The sequence below is a fragment of the Aegilops tauschii genome, chromosome 6 (assembly GCF_002575655.3).
Source record: "Aegilops tauschii subsp. strangulata cultivar AL8/78 chromosome 6, Aet v6.0, whole genome shotgun sequence".
Taxonomy (NCBI): Eukaryota; Viridiplantae; Streptophyta; class Magnoliopsida; order Poales; family Poaceae; genus Aegilops; species Aegilops tauschii.
Genome location: NC_053040.3, coordinates 341,988,706 through 341,996,528, shown reverse-complemented (window position 1 = coordinate 341,996,528; position 7,823 = coordinate 341,988,706).

The following is a 7,823-nucleotide window of genomic DNA, read 5'->3' as shown; positions in this document are numbered from 1 at the left end:
GGGCCCAGAGATACCTCTTCGACAATCGGAGTGACAAATCCTAATCTCGATCTATGCCAACTCAACAAGTACCATTGGAGACACCTGTAGAACACCTTTATAATCATCCAGTTATGTTGTGACGTTTGGTAGCACGCAAAGTGTTCCTCCGGTATTCAGGAGTTGCATAATCTCATAGTTATAGGAACATGTATAAGTCATGAAGAAAGCAATAGCAACATACTAAACGATCAAGTGCTAAGCTAACGGAATGGGTCAAGTCAATCACATCATTCTCTAATGATGTGATCCCGTTAATCAATTGACAACTCATGTGTATGGCTAGGAAACTTAACCATCTTTGATTCTACGAGCTAGTCAAGTAGAGGCATACTAGTGACACTTAGTTTGTCTATGTATTCACACATGTACTAAGTTTCCGGTTAATACAATTCTAGCATGAATAATAAACATTTATCATGAAATAAGGAAATAAATAATAACTTTATTATTGCCTGTAGGGCATATTTCCTTGAGTTTGCTCAACCGGATGAAGACACACCTTTTAGACGACACTTGAAGGAAGTCACTAGGTACCTGAACATCAGAATACCAAGTTTCACCGGGACCTACACTGCCACTTTACCAATAGAGGAGCGTTGGATGATTCGAGTTCATGTTCCAGGAAGGACCTTCATGCTAGTTACTGAGCCCATAGAGTTTTCCTTTGATGCACCAACCTGGAGTCTGGGTAAGAGCATGGCAGCACACATCGCCATGGGACGCATCGGCGAAGTCTACAGCAAGGATCTTAAGGACACCATCTACCAGATAGGTGGGCGCCGAGATGAGCAATGGGAGATGATCAGCACCAGGAGGGACAGGTCCATTGTATCTTTCATCCAGGAGTTAAACTAGCACATTCGTCGCCAGGAGAACCAAATGTGCGCAAGCATGACAGATCTGAAGAAGGTGATGACCAGGAACATGGAGCTTGAAGAGGAACTCAAGTCTACACGCGACGGGTACGAGGAGGAAATCACAATTCTAGTATAAAAGAATGACGACCTGACAAGGAAGCTAGGAGTATTCCTGGGAGACCCCGCGCCAGGAGGAGATGACTACCATCCCGAGGACTACATCATCATCGACGACACAGACTTCGACCCCGACAGTAGTGATGATGATTACGTAGACGAAGCTGGAGCGGATATCATGAAGTCTTCCACCGATCAAAATTTCTAGTCGACCACCACATCCGTAGTAGTATTCCCCCATGTATATAGTAGTAGTACGAGTACTTTGTAACGGTAGCTAGATCGATGGTATGCCCTTGTTTGAATTGATTGGTATGATATGATTGTGATTTGTCTCATGTGCATATGGGTAGTGTTTTCCCCTAGACCTCATTCTATTCTAATCTCTCCTCTCTAAACCCATCAGATGCCTCCGAGACGTGACACCGGAATTGTCTTTCCACCGGAGATCACTCAGTTGATCCAACAGCAGAATGCCTTGATGTAGTTGCTAGTTCAGAACCAAGGCAACAACAACAACCACCCACCACCACCACCTCCAGTTGACAATTTAGCCCGTTTTCTGAGGTTGAATTTGCCAGTGTTTTCCAGTAGCACCGAGCCGATTGTTGCTGATGACTGGCTACACAGGATTGGAAGGGATTTGACCACCGCAGGTTGCACAGATGCTGAGAAGGTGCGATTTGCCGTGCACCAACTGGATGGACCCGCAGCCTCATGGTGGGTGAATTTCACCACCACGTTCCCCATAGCCACTGTCACTTGGGATCAGTTTCAGCAAGCGTTCCGCACTGCACATGTCTCAACTGGAGCTATGAGCATGAAGAAGCGTGAGTTTCGCAACTTACGCCGGGGAAATTGTACTGTGGGGCAGTACGTGGATGAGTTCAGCAAGTTAGCTCACTATGCCCCTGATGATGTGGCCACAGATGCCGCGAAGCAGGAGAAGTTTATGGAAGGGCTGAATGATGAACTAAGCATGCAGTTGATGGTAGCAACATTTTCTAACTACCAGGAGTTGGTAGACAGGGCTATTATGATTGAAGGAAAGCAGCAGCAGATTGAGAGCCGCAAGAGGAAGTATGGACAAGGGAAGTACAATTCAGGAGCCCAGCAGAGACCTCGATTTACCCCAAACTCGGGAGGACATACTCACCACAACCATGGAGGCCACACTCACAATGGAGGAAGTTCACATAATCACAGTGGCCCTAAGAATGGGAATGGGAATGGAGGTAGCAGCAGCCAGAACCGTTCCAACCCCTCTACACCCGCCAAGAAGGATCTAAGTCACATTACTTGTTTCAAGTGCAGGAAGATTGGACACTACGCCACCGAGTGTTCTGAAGCCAAGAATGGAAATGACAATGGAAGCTCTGGGAAGAAGCCCAACCCTTTCAACAGGGGACAAATGAACCACGTTAACGTGGAGGAGGTTGAAGAGCAGCCAGATGCAGTTATAGGTAAGTTTTTGGTTAAGTCATTTACTGCAATCGTTCTTTTTGATACTGGTGCATCGCATTCATACATATCAAGGGGATTCGTGGATAAGTATAAGTTGCCCACTAAAGTTCTTAGGACACCTATGTTAGTAAGCTCGCCAGGAGCGGAGTATATGGCAAGCGAAGGATGTTTCCAGGTGCCATTAACCATAGGTAGGCATGTTTTCCCCTCAGACCTGACAATTTTGGAGTCACAAGGATTGGATGTGATACTAGGCATGGACCGGCTATCGATGTATGGAGGAAACATCGATTGCGCCAGTAAGTCAATTCTACTCACCACCCCGGAGGGAAAAATGATTAAGTATGTATCCAGGCATGCGCCGAGGAGGACCCAAGTAAATTCCCTCTCAGGAGTTGTTCAGGAGGAAGTGCCCGTAGTGAAGGATTACCCAGATGTATTTCCAGAGGAACTACCAGGCATGCCGCCAGATCGAGACATTGAATTTTTGATAGAGATGTTGCCGGGCACCGGACCGATATCGAAGAGACCATACCGGATGCCCGCAAATGATCTAGAGGACATTAAGAAGCAGATTAAGGAGTTATTGGAGAAAGGTTACATTCGACGAAGTTCGTCACCGTGGGGAGCCCCAGTGTTCTTAGTTGAGAAGAAGGATGGACCCTTGAGAATGGTTGTTGATTATCGTGCATTGAATGAAGTGACAATCAAGAACAAGTACCTGCTACCGATGATCAATGATTTGTTTGACCAGTTGCAAGGAGCCAAAGTATTCTCCAAGATCGATCTGCGATCAGGATACCACCAGTTGAAGATCCGAGAACAGGATATACCTAAGACAGCCTTCACCACAAGGTACGGGCTATATGAGTACACGGTTATGTCATTCGGATTGACTAATGCCCTGCCTATTTCATGAGTATGATGAATAAGGTGTTCATGGAGTTCTTGGATAAGTTTGTCGTGGTTTTCATTGATGATATTTTGGTATACTCAAAGAATGAAGAGGAACACAAGGGGCATTTGCGTTTGGTTCTCGAGAAGCTCAGGGAACATCAGTTATATACCAAGTTCAGCAAATGTGAGTTTTGGTTGAAGGAAGTTGGATTTCTTGGACAAGTTATATCAGGAGAAGGTATAGCAGTAGACCCTACCAAGGTTCAGTCTGTCACTGAGTGGTTGGCACCCACCTCAGAAGGAGAGATCCGCAGTTTTCTTGGACTCGCGGGATATTATCGGAGATTCATTGAGATTTTTTCCAAGATTGCGAAGCCTATGATAGAGTTGTTGAAGAAGGACACCAAGTTTAAATGGACAGATGAATGTGAGGCATGTTTTCAAGAGTTGAAGAAACGTTTGGTTACAGCCCCAGTGCTGATTCTTCCGGATATACGCAAGGATTTCCAAGTGTATTGCGACGCTTCTCGCTTAGGACTTGGAGGTGTACTTATGCAAGAGAAGAGTTGTTTCATATGCTTCAGGTCAACTTCGACCGCATGAGTTGAATTATGCCACGCATGATTTGGAGTTAACAGCCGTAGTGCATGCACTCAAGACCTGGAGACATTTTCTTATTGGAAACCGTTGTGATGTGTACATGGATCATAGGAGTTTGAAGTACATTTTCACGCAGAAGGAGCTGAATCTCAGGCAGAGGAGATGGTTGGAGCTCATAAAGGACTATGATATGAAGTTGCATTATCACCTAGGAAAGGCCAATGTCATAGCAGACGCTTTGAGCCGGAAGAGTTATGTCAATACACTCGTAAGCGGAGGATTACCAAAGGAGTTAGCCGAAGATCTCAGGGAGCTACATTTGGAGATAGTCCCTAGAGGTTTTGTTGCAGCAATGGAGGTTCAGTCAACATTATTGGGAAAGATTCAAGAAGCTCAGAAGGGTACAAAGAAATTGCTGAGATAAAGGAGAAGATGAGCGAAGGAAAAGCCAAAGGTTTTCGTGAGGATGAGTACGAAACTTTGTGGTTTGAGGATCGTGTTTATGTACCCAACAATGCAGAGATCAGGAAGTTGATACTTCAGGAAGCTCACGATTCGCCATACTCGATACCCCCCGGAAACACCAAGATGTATTTGGATTTGAAGGAGCGTTTCTGGTGGACTAGAATGAAGAAGGATATTTCCGAGTATGTAGCCGTATGTGATGTATGTCAGAGAGTGAAGGCAGAATATCAGAAGCCAGCAGGATTGCTGCAGCCTATGCCGATACCTGAATGGAAGTGGGACAAGCTTGGCATGGATTTCATCACCGGATTACCCAGGACCCGATCGGGATATGATTCTATCTGGGTAGTAGTGGATCGTTTGACCAAAGTGGCTCACTTTATCCCAGTGAAAGCCACCTACACAAGTGCGAAGTTGGCCAAGATATATATTACCAGGATCGTATGTCTGCATGGAGTTCCGAGGACCATCATATCAGATAGAGGAACACAGTTTACCTCGAAGTTTTGGCATCGGCTGCACCAGACTTTGGGTACCAGGCTAGAGTTTAGTACAACCATTCATCCACAGACAGATGGACAGACCGAGAGAGTCAATCAGATACTAGAGGAAATGTTGAGAGCTTGTGCGCTAGATTATGGATCTAGTTGGGATGATAATTTGCTGTACGCGGAGTTCTCATACAACAACAGTTACCAAGCTAGTTTGAAGATGGCACCGTTCGAAGCCTTGTATGGAAGAAGGTGCAGGACACCGTTGATGTGGGATGAAGTTGGAGACTGCCAGTTGTTTGGACCAGACTTGATCAAAGAGTCAAAAGAGAAGGTTAAGTTGATTCCAGATAGACTGAAGGTAGCTCAGTCCAGGCAGAAGAGTTATGCATACTCAAAGCGCAAGGAGGTAGTCTATGAAATCGGAGACAGAGCATATCTTCGTGTGTCACCTCTGCGAGGAGTTAAACGCTTTGGAGTTAAGGGAAAGTTAGCCCCGAGATTTGTAGGACCATACCGAGTTTTGGAACGTATGGGAGAAGTGGCCTACAAGCTGGAGTTACCCGAAGGACTGTCAGGAGTTCATGATGTGTTTCACGTTTCCCAGTTGAAGAAGTGCCCTGCAGAGATGGCCGATATTCCTCTGAGAGATACAGTGCCCCTGGAAGCAATTCACTTGGACAGTGATCTGACCTACGAGGAGAAACCAGTCAAGATTCTCGAGTTTTCCAGCCGAGTTACTCGTAGCAAGGTTATCAAGTTTTGCAAAGTTCAGTGGAGCCACCATACCGAGGATGAAGCCACCTGGGAGCGAGAAGAAGATCTACGCAAAGACCACCCAGACCTATTTTCTAGCCAACCCGAATTTCGAGGGTGAGATTCATCTTAAGGGGGGTAGGTTTGTATTTTTTTTCAAATTGGATGTAATACATAGGTCATCATATGCATATCATATTTTATTTGCATTTCGTTTGCGATCCTAGAAATCCTAAGGAACTCAAGGACCCACAGAGAGAGTTCGGGATTTTTTTATTTTCGTATTTCAATTTTCTCAAATATTGAAAATAGGATCATCTTGGTTTTAATAATTTTTCTCTCCGAAATATTTTCAATATAAAAATAAAAGAGAGGAGAAAATATATTATTTGATTTTATTTCGATTTTTATTCGGAGTTATTTTATTAAATTAGGAAAAAATTACATTTTTGAAAATTGCATTAGGTCCAGGAATCACTTTGTCCTAAATTTTATTAGAGGACCGTGAAAATTTATTTCGGAATTTTTGGACTCCGTTTGATATTTCTTTTTATTTATTTACTCCGTCCGTTTAAAAAAACGCGAACCGCCTTTGGGCCGTGCCCGAGCCGGACACGTCCCGCCGGCCTCTTTATAAGGCGAGGCCCGAGGCCGCCTCAACCCCAGCCGCCCCAGCCCGCTCGCGCCGCCACCGAAACGCTAGCCGCCGCCGTGCCTCGCGATCCGCGCCGCCGCCGCCGCCCGCTCGCACTGCCGCCGCCGCCGCCGGAGTTCGCCGTCACCGACCGGTTTTTCCGGTTTTTCGCCGGTTTATTCTTGTAAACCCGAGATCTAGTTTTTATCGAGTAGATCGGTTCGGTTTTCTCGGTTCGCCGGTTTGTTTTTCATTATTTTCCGGTTCGGATCTAATTTACGAACGTTCGTTCGTTTAGATCTGTTAACGAATGAATTCGTTTGTTAGTCTCTGTTAGCGGACGATCGTCCGATAGATTTTTTTCTGTTTTTTTCGCCAGGGACCTATCCACGATTATTTTTATCGCAGATTAGCCCCTGATCTTCAAACCCTCGCAACTTTTTAACCGTTTGTCCAAATCCAGTGAAACCAACGCCAAAATCTTCGTATCGAACCCCTCTTTCCAGTTAACCAACTTGAACATGATTTTGAAAATTTAAAATTTGGTTTCAAGCAGATTTGATTTCGAACTTCTTTTGATCGTAGTTTGAGTTTCGTAGCTCCGATTTGGTTGATTCTTTTTGCAAATCGAAGCTCTTCAGTTGAACTTTCAGATTTGTTCTTTCTCATCTGAGTTTTACCCTTGCATCTATGATTGATTTCTTATGTATGCTATTGTTTGTTTGCGATAGAATTCCTGGAGTGCGAAGCGTGCTACTACGAGTCTTTAGGGTTTGCAGATCGTCAGCAAGGCAAGTAACACATTGATCATACTTCTTTATTACCCAGTTTTATGCATTAGTTCCAACCTCAAACATTGCATGGTTAGGATGTGATTAACATGTGGGTGTTGGGAAGTAGATGATGAGGTAGAACATATTGTCCATTATATCAAACCCTTGGGAGTTACTTCTACGTTATGCTTATACTGCTATGCTATCCTCATAGACGTGGGTTGGTTGAGTGTATCCATGACAGATGTGAGAGTTGTTAATTAATGGTTAACTTAAGGTGGCAACATTAATACACATCTGGGTGGATTGTTGAGGCACCCTGGAGCACCCAGTGGTTGTCAGGGCACCTGGAGAATTCAGTGTTGTCCTAGGATATCCTAGAGTACCTGTGTGATCATCCTATGGTTCGCCACCCAGGATCAAAGGGATCATAAGATTATTCATGCTAGAAACTTCCGTGTGCAGCCACAAGCCATTATGGGCTCTGGCATAGTTGAGTATGTTGTGTGACCTCTTTCAGTGGTAGGCTAGCAGATGTAGGGGAAAGTAGGTGTAACTGTCTACCCAGAGTAAAGAGTTAATGCTTCTGAAAGACTGTGTCTCGGTCATCCGTTTCTCAAACACCATGTAGTGCGAGAAATTCAACGGAGGAGATCGAGTCTTGTGGGGAAAAGTGCGCAAACCTCTGCAGAGTGTACAAACTAATCATGGTTAGCCGTGTCCCCGG